This window comes from Gossypium hirsutum, chromosome A09 (assembly GCF_007990345.1).
Source record: "Gossypium hirsutum isolate 1008001.06 chromosome A09, Gossypium_hirsutum_v2.1, whole genome shotgun sequence".
Classification (NCBI taxonomy): domain Eukaryota; kingdom Viridiplantae; phylum Streptophyta; class Magnoliopsida; order Malvales; family Malvaceae; genus Gossypium; species Gossypium hirsutum.
In genome coordinates, this window is record NC_053432.1 from 43,181,261 (window position 1) to 43,199,382 (window position 18,122).

Sequence of the window (18,122 nt, forward strand, 5' to 3'; positions counted from 1 at the left end):
AATTCCATTAAACCATAAGAACAACAATCCATTCACTTCAATTTCTCCCATGGCCGAATGCTCAAAACACCACACAACTAAAAATTTTGTCATGGGCTAAGTAAGGAACTTAATACCTAACTTAAAATATGCTAAAAATCCAAGAGATAACATGAATTACTTACCTTATTTAAGGCTTAAAATCACCGAATGGTTTGCCCCCTTTTCTTATTTAAAATTGGCTAAGAAGGAACAATGATGAACACCTTGTTTTCTTCACCCTTTTTCTCATTTTTATTTCTTATTATTCTATAATATAAAGCCATTTAATTAAAATAATGCTAATATAAAATTCATATATTATATGTTAACTAATAACATGGTCGGCCACTATCTAAAATGGTTAATTTGACATGCAAAACCATTCCTTTCAATACATGCATTAATAGACCATTATAAAATTAGCCTATCACATTTCAAAAGTGTCTCACATAAGTCCTATTAAATAAATTCACATACAAATGACCAAATCAAAGCATGAAACTTTTACACATGCATTTACTCACATCAAAAACATAGAATATGACATTTAATTATTTTTATAACTCGGTTTTGTGGTTCCGAAACCACTTCCCGACTAGGGTCAAATTAGGGCTATTACATTTTCATTTTAGCCCTTACATTTTCACACTTTGACAATTTAATCCATTTTTCACAAAATGACAAATATGCAAAATTCACAAAGACTATAGCTTGGACGAATATACATGGCTTCCATACCAGCCCAAATAACATATTTAATTCACAATTTAGTCCTTCAAAACCTCATTTTCACAAATTAGCCCAAATAGTTCTATTTCATCAAAATTCAAAGACAAAACTTATAAATCATCTACCAAGCCTTTATAATACATCCAAAAACATCACAAAACTAATGATATCAACAATGGCATTTCATGAAATCTTTAAAAGAAACAGAAATTCAGACATGGGTTTTGAAGAACACAAAGCAACGATCACAGAAACGTAAAAATCATAAAAAACAGAACAAAATATACTAACCTATTCACTCATGCAATGGTCAAATACCTTGAAGCTTCAATGGCTTCCTTTTTCTTCTAATTTTCGGTAAAGATAAAGCATAATGGAAATATTTTATGCTTTGGTTTTATTATAATATACATTACTAAACCATTTACCTAAACACCCTTTAAAAATAACCATATTTACCATTATGCCAAACCATATATTCCACTATCATATAATTGGATTTATTTCATCATAAGGACCTTATCTTTAATGAGCAAAATCAAATAGGCACTTTTAACAAACAGCAGACAACTTTTACACTTTATGCGATTTAATCTTTTTCATAGTTAAGCACAGATTCTGACAAATTAAATCATAGAAATTTCACAGACATAAATTCACATATCACAGACACAAAAAATAATATTAAAATATTTTTCAAACTCAGATTTTTGGTCAGGAAACCACCATTCTGACTAGGGTCAAAACGAGACTGTTACAATTAGGCCGTGTGAAAACAGGGCAAAATTTTTTCCCTAACATAAGAAGCGATAAGTCTCCACGGCCGTGCGACATTGCCGTGGCCAAACCTGCCAAAACAACAAGAGAGTGCGACACGCCCGTACCTTGAAACCGTGGGCGAACCTATAAAATTAGCACAGGCGTGCGGTACGCCCGTGCCTATCACCCGTGGGCGAACCTGTCAAATTAACACAGGCGTGGACCTATGTACACGGGTGTGGGAGAAGCGAGCGAAGCAAGACACGGCCATGCGACATGGTCGTGTGCAGCATACGGGCAAAGAACAGGGGCGTGGGCCAAATGTCAGACGTGCCCAAATTCAAAATTCGCGAAACACACAAGTAAAAATTATGCCACACGGGCGTGTCCCACAACCGTGTGCCCCAAAATCTATATAAACCCCTCACTATTCATCATCTCCCTCCCCAAAAATCCCTAACCCTAGCCGCTACAACTTCACACACCCTACCCCCCACGCCCGTGCGCCGCCTACAACACCGATTCTAACGCCCCAAGCTCCTTCCATTTGTATTTATTTACTCTTTTCTTTCTATTTTTCTTTAAATATGTTGCTTATTTCATGATTTCTCTTCTCTATTGAACTATTTTGAATGAATAGTCATAGTTAGAATATTAAAGCACTCATGCTTGTTTTATAAAAATTTTGTCATTTTAGTTACTACATTATGCTATACTCTTTCATTTTTCCTTGTTTCCATGAAATTTATGCTTACCCACATGCATTCATTGATATTCCCATTGCATTATTCCCATAATCCTATAACTTGATATATTTAGTTGTTTTAGTTTGTATCATTTAGTACGAAAATCTCATGAAATATTCATATTTATTCTTGATTTTCCATAATATTCTTGGGGCATATTGGTTAAACTTCGATTTTTGATCACTGTAGATATATTATGTCATCCTCACGAGGAAAGAAAAATGTTGTCCCCGCTTCGAAGAAGAGAAAAGGAGCAGCATCATCCTCGGGTCCTACCATGGAGATTAGGCACCCGTTCCTCCAGGTTCCCCTGGGACCCCAGGAGGAATTATATCAAATATTACGGGCCCGACCCCTAGGTGTGGGCTGCTGCATTGACTGGGCCGCACTAGAACAAATTCATTTAGTTGACGCGGTCTGAGCCCTCCTAACGACTGACCCATGGGGGCTTTTCTTTGAGATCATCGAGTCCACGTATCTCGAGTTCACATTGGAACTCTGCTTGACGTTCCATCCTTAGGCCGTCATGACAAACTTCGATGATCCTGGAACGGTCCAATTCTGCCTTAGTGATCTAGTAGGCCAGTTGAGCGTACCCGAGTTTGGGATTGCACTAAGGCTATACACGGAGGAGTTCATGGACAATAATGAACTCAACACCCTCCACCGCCACATCCACTACTCCCCTTCAAAATACTGGAGGGACCTCGTCCCTACCTCGGCCACCTACGATCCTAGCCGCTCCAAGGCATCGGCTCTCCCTCCATCCTTGAGGTATCTACACGCCATCTTGGCTCACACTCTGACAGGGAGACAAGATAGCATAAACATCGTCACAACCCACGATGCCTATTTCTTATGGAGTATGGTGAATATGCACGTCATCAACCTCGCCATTCGCCACCAGACATGTAACACCCCATACCCGAGACCATTGCCGGAATCGAACACGAGGTGCTAACCGACTTAATTCATTTACTTTTACAGTCCATTTTAAAAATTTCCACGCAGTTGGCTAACTGTGTCACTGTCACCTTAAAAATCATATCTTGAGTTCTAAAACTCGAAAATCAGTTTCGTAATTTTTCCCTGAAACTAGACTCATATGTCCATCTACATATTTGTTTCTAGAATTTTTGGTTGGGACAATTAGTAAAGTTTATTAGTTAAATTCTCCCCTGTTACAGGGTGCGACTACACTGACCTTTATTCATTACGATTTGGATATCTCCCTGTACAGGGCTTAAATACTGATGCCGTTTGTTTCTATAGAAACTAGACTCAAAAAGAAATCTATGCATATATGGCATGACTTCTAATTATCTCTGGTTAATTTATAATTAATTTCCGAAGTCGGAACAGGGAATCCAGAAACCGTTCTGGCCCTATCTCACGAAAACCTGAATATCTCATAACATACTGTTCATATGATCGTTTCATTACTTTCCTATGAAAATAGATTCATCAAGGTTCGTTTACATAATTTATGCACTATTTAATTCCATTCCTACTATTTTTAGTGATTTTCCAAATCTACATCACTGCTGCTGTCAGCATCTGCCTTTAAGGTAGACTTTACCTATTTCATAGTTTCCATGATTCAACTAGCCCTTTTAGCATAAATAGCACAAATTATGATAGTGATTAACCATTCCCATGGCCAATCCTTGTTAAGCATATCCACACCTCTCAATAACCATATCCATACCAAATGATTATAACATTATGCTCAAACATATATAAGCCATTTTTGCATGGCTATCCAAAATTATACAAATCCAAAGGGTCCATGACCCACAACAAAAAGGGTAGTCCTATACATGCCATTTCAAAGTTCAACCAAAAGTATACCAAAAGGAGCTTTGATAGTGTGGGCGACTTCGACTTCAAAATCCCGAGTCCGATAGCTGAAGAACCAAAATCTATAAAACAGAGAATCAAAGAAACGGAGTAAGCATTAAATGCTTAGTAAGTTTTGAGCAAAGAATTTAGACACAACCAAAGTATAGCATTCATGTAGCTAAACAGATAATTTCATATGCACAAATTTTCAATATCATACTTACTTCACATTACCAACCCTTATATTCATACACAAAGATCAACTTAGCCAAAGGCCGGTAGCTCATTTATTAACTGAGCGAATACTTATTTGTAAGGGCTCAACTAATTCAAAGCACATACGAAACATACCTCAATGTTGGGATGTTACAAGCGTATTAACTGAAATTTTTACAGCAAGATCGTTCATTCCCGAATCACGTACCTTCAGAATTTAACCGGATATAGCTACTCGTTCAAATGCCTTCGGGACATAGCCCGGTTATAGTAACTCGCACAAATGCCTTCGGGACTTAACCCGGATTTAGTAACTCGCACCAATGCCTTCGGGCTTAGCCCGGAATTAGTAACTCGCACAAATGCCTTCGGATCTTAGTCCGGACATGGTCACTTAGCACAAAGCCTTCGGGACTTAGCCCGGACATCATTCGAATAACCATGCACATTTAACATTAAATCAAGACACATTCGTATTTCATTTTCATTAGCAAAACTCAAACACAAGACACTTATCACTCTTGCAATTTCGGCTCAATAGCCACACACAAAGAGCATGATTTTGATTTGCTTAAAACATGATCTAATCAAATCATAATTTAAGCTCTATTACTCAAGAACTTACCTCGGATGTTGTCGAACGGTTTCGATGGCTATTCGACCACTTTTTCCTTCCCTTTATCGGATTTAGTTCCCCTTTGCTCTTGAGCTTAATTTAACAAATAAATTGATTTAACCATTTGAGCATCGAAAAGAGGAACTCAAGGTACTTAGCCCATATATAATTCATTAGACATCAAAGTCACATATGTACGGAATCATGAATCAAACTCAACATTTTAGTTAGTATTCTCCTTAGCCGAATTTTCTAAGTCAAGATAAATCCTTCAATATGCTTACCTATGGCCGAACAAACACATCAACCTATGTACTCATTCATGTGGCCGAATATCCATGTTTATGTTGAGGCCAATTATATACTTAATACCACACACAAATGGCATACATTTTACTAACTAATGCATTACATATTATAACTCAATACGCATCCATCATTTACTCCATAACCGAAACACCATCATATGAAAATATATACCTTGAGATATTATATATGTCATGCCAATACACCATGTACAAACATATACATATATGTGTAAGAGCCGAATCACAAGGTTGATTATAACCAAACATAAACATAAATCCAAAACACAAATCTTACCTACCATGCAATAAGCATAAATCATACTTATGGATATACCATGGCCGAATACATCACAACACCTTACCATTTCAATTTTGATCATGGTTAAACAAAGAACTTAATGTCTCACTCAAAAATGCTAAAAAGAAAATCCAAGAGTTAATCAATCCACCATCACATGTATCATTAACAAGCTTCACATTTAGCATGCAATGACATTAACACAAAATCCACCTTGGCCGAATATCATCCCCATGACATAGCAAAGATTTGAACCATGGCTAATTAGAACTCAAGCTAGCAACTAAAAACATGCATGAATCTCATGGCACAACCTCAAACATACCTTAATCTAGATACAAGTATGGCCAAACCTCCTCCTAATCCTCTTCCAAACCAAACATGAAGCCAGAACTCCTTCCTTCTTCCTTAGAATTTTCGGCCAAAAGAAATGAAAAAGGATGAACAAATTTTTTTTCTTTTCTTCAACTCACGGCAATGGGGGGGAGAACACTCACACACATTCTTTCTTTTTCTCCATTTCTTTATTACCCATACTCCTTATTTTATTTTTCCTAACATACCTCACTAACATAACATGTTTGTGACATGTTTCCACTCATAGCATGGCCGGCAACTACTAATTATGGGGGAATTTGACATGCAAGTCCTCCCTTTTTATTACATGCACTATTAGATCCTTATAGATTAGCCTATCACATTTCAAAAGTGTCACACAAGTCCTACTAACTGAATTCACATGCAATCAACTAAATCGAAGCTTGAAATTTTCACACATTCATAATTACATATTCTAGACAATAAATATCACATTCAAACATTTCAGTGACTCGGTTTAGCGGTCCCAAAACCACTTCCCGACTAGGGTCAATTTTGGGCTGTCACAAGACGGAACGATTCAGGAGAGGGGTTATCTCTATCGGGCCCTATGTGACTCAATTGGCTCGACACGTTAGGCTCCTCAACACAGTAGCACAATCATCCTCCCTCACTCTCATCGGCCAGATGTCCCCAGAGGGCATCTCGAGCATGCTAAGTATAAGGATGATCGAGAAACGAGGTGGCACACACCCTTCTCAGTATTGCCTCACCCAGTCCACCGTCGAGGAGGACTCAAAGGACATTACTGATGATGTCCCTCCACATCACGAGGATCCACCGACTGAGCCACTACCTCCTTATCGTCCAGTTCATGCGGCGGCTTCATATTCTGACATCTCTGAGCACCTTACACGATTTGAGCAATAGTGTTTTCAGCGTTTTGATCACATTTATGCTACACTTCACCAGACTTGTCAGCAGCTTCACATCTCATCGCCACCCCCACCTCGCGAACCATCTAGTGATGAATATGTTTAAAAACTTTTTATTTATTATTTTATGTTTTTACTTTTATTATATTTTAAAACTACTTTTTATTTTTCTTTAAGCTTATTTTTATTAGGTTTGACGACTATTATTTTACAATTTTTAATTTCGGCTATTTCATTACGAGTAATTATGCCTCTTTATATTCCCTAAAAAGTTCCTGATTCTATCACAATTATAAAGAGCTCCAAAGCTCACCATCGCATAGGAACTAAAAACTCCACTGGGAAAGGTTCTCCACGACTGCCATGTCCTGCTCGACCACGACCATAGCTACCACCAGATATAATTTTCTTTTGGCACAAGATTTATGGATTAATGAACCTCTACCACCACCGGAGTATCCTCCTCCACCTCTCATCATTGCTTTGGTCGATTACTCTCCATCACTCCAATTCAAGGAGTTCATTCATCATTCAGGAAGTTTCACTTCTCTCCCTATCTTATGATTATTTTTATCAATATATCTATCTTTTTACATTGAAGGAAATATATATCTTAAGTGTGGGGGGTTCTTTTATATCATCATTAGAAATCCCTGAATTGTGTCTTATTCTCACGTGAATCACTATTAATTTACTATTAGAATGAATTTTAATTAATTTATGATTTTTATTGATATGTCTTAAATTAAAACATAGGCAATTACGCATTAATTGTTTAAACTTTAAGACATTAGGGAATCAAGCATGATGAGTTGATTTTTGAAGAATTAAAAACTTTTAGGTTGTTTCCCTAAGTTTAGGTATTATCTTGAGTTGAAATTCACAAGTTTAAACATCAAAAAGCCATTTTTGTGAGATCTTGAGCCTTTAAAGCATATTTTATTCCTTTCATGCTCACTTTCATTATGAGTGCGTCAGTTTTGATTTGTTATTCTAGAACTTGCTTGATTATGCATGTCAAGACCACACCATTTGATTTGATATGTCGAGATGGTAAAGGCACTTAGGTTTAACCCACTCACTCCGTAAAAGCCTACCTTCATAATTAACCCTTAGTGAACCCCTTTTGAGCCTAACAAGCCATTAATTGATTTACCCTCAATATTAACTTATAACCCATTATTGTTGAAATCCCCTAATTTGATCCCTATTTTTGTTGAGATTTGATTTGAACAAATTGCTTAGTTATGTTTTGTTCTTCTAAATATTTGACTTGTCCCTAAAAAAATACTTACGTACATATTAGTTGTAATTCGTCATTTTTGAGCTTGAGTGTTAATTCCATATTCTGAGAAGAAGCTCACTTGTATTCAACTGATGACTAGTTATTTTTCTAGCTAGGTAATTTTTCAATTCAATCTCTATTCTAACATCTTCTTTCAGCTTGTGACCACACCCCCTAACCAAAGCCATGTTACAACCCTCTAAAAGACCTCTTTGACTGATGTATCAGCTCAATATATAGTGATGGAGATCTGATTTTCAATCAAGATTATGGCAATATCTTTTCATATTGACTAATGAGTGCTTTAATTGATGTCCTTAAACACCTTGAGTGATTTGAGTGAATCTTCAGTGAGGATGTTAAACATTGTGAGATTTTGACCAAATTTAATCACTTAGATGAGGGTAGACACCTACGTTTTCGTGATAAAATGCTCAATTTGGAATGTTTGAAACTTTGATGTACTTTTAGTTTAATTTTAAATGTATGAGTACTTATGGATTATTTTGAGATATTATTGTTAGGGATTATAAATTAAGAAGAATTTATTTTGATTATGAGTTGAGGATTTTTGCTTGAGGACAAGCAAATGCTTAAGTGGGGGTATTTGATAAACCGTAATTTATACATATTTTTATCCCATGCTTAGCCCATTTATGAATGGTTTCTCCTTAGATTTGGTGAATTCGATGCTCCTAATCCTTTAATTTCATGTTTTATACTTAGGAGATCATAGGAGAGTGAAAAGAGCGAGAAACGAGCCGAAAACGGAGAAAATGGACCCACATGGGAAATCAACACGGCCTGGACTTCCTGAATTCGATGCTCCTAATCCTTTAATTTCATGTTTTATACTTAGGAGAGCATATGAGAGTGAAAAGAGCGAGAAACGGGCCGAAAACGGAGAAAATGGACCCACATGGGAAATCAACACGGCCTGGACTTCCTCACACGGGCGTGTCACACGATCGTGTCCATTTGGCAAGATTGAAGGATGACTTACATAGGTAAACTACATGCCCGTGCCTATTCAATAGCCTTGACCACAGGCTGCAATAATCGCACACGGGCGTGTCCCTGCCGAGCCCAAGTATAGTCCTATTCAGAAAAGGCCAATTTTTAGGGCTCTTAGGCATCGAAAAGCCTATTTAAACACCTAAGGAGGTACTTAAGAGGGGACACTGAGTAAAAAGCAAGGAATTACTCAAGGAAAGCCGATTGATCCATCTCAGAAGCCGGATTTATCATCAAGATTGAAGGTCCCTTCAAGTTCCTTTAGGAGTTTTGGGCTTTCTTATGTTTTGATATCTTTATGCTTTTGAGATGTTTTCTTTCATAAGTATGAACTAAACCCCTAAATACCTAAGGGGAATGAAACCTAAGACGGATCTTGTTATTATTATCTAAATTGTATGATAAATATTTGACTTGTTCTTAATTGTGTTTTTAATTCATGTTTTGATATTCCAGGATATTGATTCAAGTTAAGCTCTTATTCAGAGGAGGAATAGACCCTATCTAAGATTGAATTTATCATAATTAAGCAGAGTTGATTGCACCCCCAGAGATAAGGTGATAAGGTTTTGCAGGATGAGCGTGAAACCTAGTAAGGGAATTCGTAGATCAAGTTAATGCAATTCTAGGGTATTAATTAGAAAGAGATTTCAATTATTCAACCTAGGGTTAGACGCTATTAGTCTCAAGAGAGATAATAATATAACTTAGGGATTTCTACGGATCAAGTCAAATGAATAAATAGTCTGATTCAGAGTCAAATAACAAGTGAAGTCTAGGTGGATTTTTCCGTAGGTATTGTCTTAATCAATCGAATTTTCCCAAAATTATTTTTCCAAATTTTCTTTCTGTGCATTCTTAGTTTAGTAATTAGTTTAAATAACCAAACCTCTTAATTTTTAGGCTAGATAATAAAAAGGAAGTAAATACTAGTACTCGTGGTTCCTTTGGGTTGACAATTCTGTCTTGCTGAACTATACTGTTGTTCGATAGTTAGACTTGCCTTAATCATGATAATAATTTAGTCTCAAGAACGATTCATTTATAAATTTTTAAACCTGTCACGAATATCACGCATCAATATAGTCTAATGGTTACTGAGCCCTATTTGAACTGTATGAATTTTAAGGATACGAGTGACATGTCACTAGGGTTATCATTTTGGTGGAGATATTCCATGTGTTGTGAACTCACCATAGTTCGTATGAGCTTACCAATATATCAGCTCGTAAGAGCTTACTGTTTTTAGCTCGTCAGAGCTTACCATTTTAGCTCATTAGAGCTTACTGTCCATCAGCTCAGGCGGAGCTTACTGATCATAGCTCGAAAGAGAGGAAATGATAATGAATTGACAAATTACTAATTTATATGTAATGTATATCACCTGAGTATGCCTCGATATTCTAATTTGTTCAACGGGCATAAATTTTGTTATTGGTTATGTGAAAAAGCTGTGTTATACGGATGAATTACTATTATATGGATGAAGTATTGTTTAAACGGATGAGTTACTGTTATCGAATGAATTACTGTTTATTTGATTGAGGGTGAAATGTTAAAAAAGATTTACATGATATATGAATTTGATATGATACAATATATTAAGTATTAAATTGAGATAATGGATGATTACATGTACTTATATGACTAACTTGTTGATGAATGCTTGTGTATACGCATTTGGCAAGCGAATTTGATATGCTTAGTTTAATTGTTTGGTTATGTATAAATGGTAAGTTAAATTCTGAATTATACGGGCTTACTAAGCTATTAAGCTTACTCTGTTTCTTTTCCATGTTTTATAGAGGTTCGATAGCTCGCTCGATTCGGATAAGTTAGAGTTACGCACCACACTATCCAGTTGCCGATTTGTATTTTTGAACTTATGGATATTTGTAAATATGCCATGTATAGGATAGTTATAAAGATGATAGTTATGGATACTTGAGCTAGTGATTTTGGTACATGTTTTGGTATAAGATAAAGCCATCTGATTTGGCTTAACTTGGTATAATGCTTTGGTTGTGTATAACTATTCAAATATGGTATGTTTTGGCAAGTAGTAAATGGAATAGAAATATAGAATGTTGTGTTTATATGTGATAGGCATATGAATGGTAAATGATTGCAGTTGAATTGGTCTAATATGTGTGTAACTGTAACACCCCGAACCCGAGACCGACACCGGAGTCGGACACGAGATGTTAACAAACTTTGAAAAATTTTTTCCAGACACTGCCCAGTCTGAGTACTAGTCGCTTCAAAAATCATATCTTGAGTTTCACAACTCAAAAATCAGTTTTGTGATTTTTCCCTGAAACTAGACTCATGTCCGCACCTATGTATTGTTTTCTAGAATTTTTGGTCAGGCCAATTAGTACAGTTTATTAGTCAAAGTCTCCCATGTTACAGGGGTCGACTACACTGACCTTTTCCCATTACAACTTGGATATCTCTCTGCACAGAGCTTCAATACTGATGCCGTTTGTTTTTATGGAAACTAGACTCAAAGAGGAATCCATACATATATGGTATGACCCCTAATTATCTCTGGTCAATTTATAGTGAATTTCCAAATTCGGAACAGGGAATCCAGAAACTGTTCTGGCCCTGTTCCACAAGAACCCGAATATCTCTTACTGTACTGTTCCTATGATTGTTTCGTTACTTCCATATGAAAGTAGATTCATCAAGGTTCGATTACATAATTTATTCACTATTTAATTCCACTCCTACGAATTCTTGTGATTTTTCCAATCCACACCACTGCTGCTATCAGCTTCTGTTTTCAAAGTAAACCTTACCTAATTTGGGGTTTCATGGACCAACTAGGGCCTTGTCATACATAAGCCCACATATGATCATACTTAGCCATTCTAGTGGCTGGTCATTTGCTCAACACTTCCATTCCAACTATAGTTACATCATGAAACCATCTATACATTCATAAATACGCATGGTCTAATGCCATACTCCACTTCTACAAGCCATTTTCGCATGGCTGTACACTTATACATTTCATAAAGTACTCGAAAGACAACGATGGGTAGTCCTATACATGCCATATCAAATTCAACCAAAATAGTACCCAAAAGAGCCTTTGATAGTGTGGGCGACTTCGACTTCAAGATCCCGAGTCCGATAGCTGGAGAACCAAAAATCTATAAAACAGAGGAGCAATGTAACGAGTAAGCAATTTATGCTTAGTAAGTTTGAGCAAGGAATTCCAGCATGCACAAACAATAGCACACATTTAGCTAAACAGAATATTTCATAATACGCAATTTACCGATATCAAACTTGCTTCACAACATTAACAACCCTTATGTACATACACAATAAACTAACTTGGCCGAAGGCCGGTAGCTCGTTTATCAACTGAGCGAACATTTATTTGTAAGGGCTCGATTAATATTTAACACATACGTAACATATCCCCATATTGGGATGTTTTTCGAGTATTCGCTGAAATTTTACAGCAAGCTCATTCATTACCAAATCACGTACCTTCGGGATTTAACCGGATATAGCTCCTCGTTCAAATGCCTTCGGGACATAGCCCGGTTTTAGTAACTCACACAATGCCTTCGGGACTTAACCCGGATTTAACAACTCGCACGAATGCCTTCGGGACTTAACCCGGATTTAACAACTCGCACGAATGCCTTCGGGACTTAACCCGGATTTAACAACTCGCACGAATGCCTTCGGGACTTAACCCGGATTTAACAACTCGCACGAATGCCTTCGGGACTTAACCCGGATTTAGTATCTCGCACAAAGGCCTTCGGATCTTAGTCCGGATATATTCACTTAGCACAAAGCCTTCGGGACTTAGCCCGGACAGCATTCAATTAATCATGCACATCTAACAATAATTCATGGCACATTCATATTTCATTTTCGTTTACGAAACTCAAACACAAGGCACATATTGTCCTTGTACATTCGGCTCAATAGCCACACATAGAGCATGATTTAATCACATCGAAATTTAAGCTCTCTTACTCAAGAACTTACCTCGGGTGTTGTCGAACGATCCCGCTAACTATTCGACCACTTTTTCCTTCCCTTTATCGGATTTATTTCCCCTTTGCTCTTGAGCTTAATCAAACAAATAAATTGATTTCATCATTTAGGCATCAAAAGATGAACACAAGGCACTTAGCCCATATTCATACATTAGACATTAAAGTCTCATACATGCAAAAATCATGCATCAACACAACATATTAGCTAATTTCTTTCCCCTTGGCCGAATATGCATGTCCATTTTTGGGGTCGATTTCAACACTTAATACACACATATACACACTAGTAAAGCATCCTCCCCCTTTTCATCGATTTAACACATGCATTGCTCATCAACATGCAAAGTTACATTCGGCCTTAGCACACATCTTGCTAGCCGATTCTTCTCCCTTTAGCAACCAATGCACATATGTGCTCACACAAAAATGCTAAAAAGGAGGTTCAAGAATCATCAAGCCATCATCACATGCATCATTAACAAGCTTCATATTTTGCATGCAATGGCATTAACACAACCTCCACCTAGGCCGAATCTTAACTCATCCTCATGCCTCATCACCACAACATCAAACACCAACCAAGAATGATGCATCCATGGTCAAGTGCCATTTCCATCACATAGCAAGATTTAGACCATGGGCTAGGTAGAACTCAAGCTAACAACTAAAACATGCATGCATCTCATGGAACATCATTAAACATACCTTGGCCTAGCTACATGCATGGCCGAATCTCTTCACCTTTCTTCTTCTTTCCTCCTTAAAATTTTTGGCCAAGGATGAACCAAAGGATGAGAAATTTTTTTCTTTGTTTTTCTTTCTAATTTAGGCTAAAATGGAGGTGAGAAAGGATGAACACAAACTTTTCTCCTTTCTTCTCTTGAGCTCACGGCAATGGGGGGGACAAACACTACACACACATTTTTTTTTCTTTTGTTTTCCATTTCTTTATTACCCATACTTCTTATTTTATTCTTCCACTAACAAAACATGTTTCATGACATGTTTTGCCCATCATTCTTTGTCATGGCCGGCCACTACTCATTAGGGGGGGAAATTTGACATGCAAGTCCCCCCCTTTGTCCACATGCACTAATAGGTCCTCACACATTGACCTATCACATTTTTGAATTTTCTCACATAAGTCCTATTGACTAAATTCACATGAAATCAACCAAATTGAAGCTTGAAATTTTCACACATTCATAATTACATATTCTAGACAATAAGTATCACTTTCAAACATTTCGGTGACTCGGTTTAGCGGTCCCGAAACCACTTCCCGACTAGGGTCAACTTTGGGCTGTCACAACTCTCCCCCACTTAAGAAATTTTCGTCCCCGAAAATCTTACCGGTAAATAGGTTTGGGTATCGTTCTTTCATCGAGCTCTCAGTCTCCCAAGTAGCTTCCTCGATCTCGTGTTTGAGCCATAACACCTTTACTAGCGGAACTCTTTTGTTTCGCAACTCCTTCACTTCACGAGCTAGGATACGCATCGGTTCTTCTTCATAGCTCATGTCAACTTGAATTTCAACCTCTGATGGGCTAATTATATGCGATGGATCAGATCGATAGCGTCGAAGCATCGAAACATGAAAGACATCATGAATCTTTTCAAGCTCCGGGGGCAAAATCAATCTATACGCAACCGGACCAACTCGTTCGGAGATTTCGTACGGCCCAATGAATCTTGGGCTCAACTTGCCCTTACGGCCGAACCTGAGTATCTTTTTCCAAGGTGAAACCTTAAGGAACACTTTGTCTCCCACCTGATACTCGATGTCTTTTCGTTTCAAATCTGCGTACGACTTCTGACGATCCGTGGCTACCTTCAGACTTTCACGGATTACCTTTACTTTCTGCTCAGCATCTTTAATCAAATCAACTCCGAAAATTTTACTTTCACCGAGCTCGGTCCAAAACAATGGTGTACGGCATTTACGACCGTACAAAGCCTCGTAAGGTGCCATCTTAATACTTGATTGAAAACTATTGTTGTAAGCGAATTCAATCAAAGGTAAATACCGTTCCCATGAACTACTGAACTCGAGGATGCAACATCTCAACATATCCTCAAGTATCTGAATTATCCGCTCGGATTGACCATCGGTTTGGGGGTGAAAAGCAGTGCTAAAATGCAACTTGGTACCCAGAGCTTCTTGCAATTTCTTCCAAAATCGTGAGGTGAATCTCGGATCTCTATCCGACACGATAGAAACAGGTACCCCGTGTAATCTCACAATTTGATAAACGTACAATTCAGCTAGTTTATCCAATGAAAAATCCGTACGTACGGGGATGAAATGAGCCGACTTAGTCAGTCTATCAACAATAACCCATATCGCATCCTTCTTACTTGCTGACAAAGGCAGTCCGGACACAAAGTCCATTGTGACTCGATCCCATTTCCACTCGGGTATCATGATCGGCTGGAGTAATCCTGAAGACACTTGATGTTCCGGGTTCACTTGTTGACATATTAAACATCTCGAAACAAAGTCAGAGATGTCCCGTTTCATACCATGCCACCAAAATTGACGTTTCAAATCGTTGTACATTTTCGTACTCCCCGGGTGAATTGACATTCGGCTACAATGGGCTTCGTTCAGAATCATCGAAATGAGTTCCGAATTCCTTGGAACACACAAATGATTTCTGAACCTCAAACAATCATCATCATCAATTTGAAACTCCGATTCCTCGTTCGGAAAACACTTAGACCGTTTTGCAACCAATTCATCATCGACTTTCTGAGCTTCACGAATTTGGTGAGTCAATAATGGTTTAGCTTTTAATTCAGCTACTAACACACTGTCTGGTAAAACAGACAAATGCACGTTCATCGCTCGTAAAGCAAACAATGACTTCCGGCTTAAGGCGTCCGCAACCATGTTAGCCTTTCCCGGGTGGTAATCAATGACAAGCTCGTAATCTTTCAACAACTCAAGCCAACGTCTTTGTCGCAGATTCAAGTCTAGTTGAGTCATCAAATATTTGAGACTTTTGTGATCCGAAAATACATGGCACTTCTCACCAAACAGATAATGTCGCCATATTTTTAAAGCAAACACGATGGCAGCTAGTTCGAGATCATGGGTCGGATAATTCCTCTCGTGTGGCTTCAATTGTCTCGACGCATAGGCCACGACTCGACCTTCTTGCATCAATACGCAACCCAACCCAAGTAGGGATGCGTCACTATAGATGACAAACTCTTTACCTGATTCGGGTTGCACCAAAATTGGAGCTTCAGTCAAACGAGTTTTCAGTTGGTCGAAACTTTTCTGACATTTCTCCGTCCCCTCGAACTTAACATCCTTTTGAAGTAGCTTCGTCATTGGTGTGGCTATCATCGAGAAACCTTTCACAAATCGTCGGTAATAACCGGTGAGCCCCAAAAAGCTCCGAACTTCAGTAACATTTCTCGGAGGTTTCCAGTCCAGTATGGCTGAAATTTTGTTCGGGTCAATTCGAATACCCGACGCGGATACCACATGACCCAAGAAGCTAACCTCTCTTAACCAGAGCTCACACTTACTGAACTTAGCATATAACTGCTTATCCCGCAAAATTTGCAGCACTAGCCTCAGATGCTCAGCATGTTCGGTCTCATCTCTTGAATAGACCAAAATGTCATCAATGAACACAACTACGAACTGATCCGAATACGGCCTGAAGATCCGATTCATCAAATCCATAAATACCGCAGGGGCATTAGTGAGCCCAAACGGCATCACTAAGAATTCGTAGTGACCATATCTCGTTCTGAAGGCAGTTTTGGGAATATCTGGATCTCGAATTCGCAACTGATAATAGCCCGATCTCAAATCTATTTTTGAGAACACTGAGGCTCCCTTCAGTTGGTCGAACAAATCATCGATGCGCGGCAACGGATATTTGTTCTTTATCGTCACTTTATTCAGCTGACGATAGTCAATGCACAACCTCATGGTTCCGTCCTTCTTTTTCACGAACAATACTGGTGCACCCCAAGGTGAGAAACTTGGTCGAGCGAAACCTCTCTCCGTCAGTTCTTGCAACTGAGCTTTCAACTCCTTTAACTCGGTTGGTGCCATACGATACGGAGCTATCGAAATCGGCGTAGTCCCAGGTACAAGCTCAATACCAAACTCTACCTCCCGAACATGTGGTAAACCCGATAATTCTTCCAGAAAAACATCCGGGTATTCACAAACCACCGGCACAGATTCGGGTTTCTTTTCTAATTCTTTGTCATCAAGCACATATGCAAGGTATGCTTCGCACCCTTTTCTTACATATTTCTGTGCCAACATTGCTGATATTACAGCTGGCATCCCCTCCAAGTCCGCAGACTCAATTCGGACTACTTCGTTATTTGCGCACCTCAAATCAATAGTCTTGCTCTTGCAATTCACAATCGCATCATGCGCGGTCAACCAATCCAACCCAAGGATAACATCAAATTCATCAAACGGCAAAAGCATCAAGTCCGCTGGAAAACAGGAACCTCGAATTTTCCAGGGGACATTTCTTACACACTTTGTCGACAAGCACGTAACGACCCAAGGGATTTGACACCCGAATTACAAACTCAGTAGACTCAATAGATAAAGTCTTACTGGATGCTAAGGTTTCACATATGTAAGAATGGGTAGAACCGGGGTCAATCAAAGCAATTACATTAGTATCAAAGAGGGTGAATGTACCGGTAATAACATCAGGCGAAGAAGCATCCTCGCGGGCACGTATAGCATAAGCTCTAGCAGGCGCACGGGCTTCGGATCTGGTTATATCATCTCTAGATCCTCTCTGACCACCACCAGTATTGCCCATATTTCCAGATGGTCTACCTCGAGTAGTGGTAGCACCCGGTCTCCCACTCTGATTTGCATTCTGTCCCGACAACCTCGGGCAATCTTTAATGAAGTGGTCCACTGATCCGCATTTGTAACAGGAGCGGTCAGGAAATCTACAACTCCCCGAATGCCATTTACCGCAATATCGGCATTTCGTCCTGTCT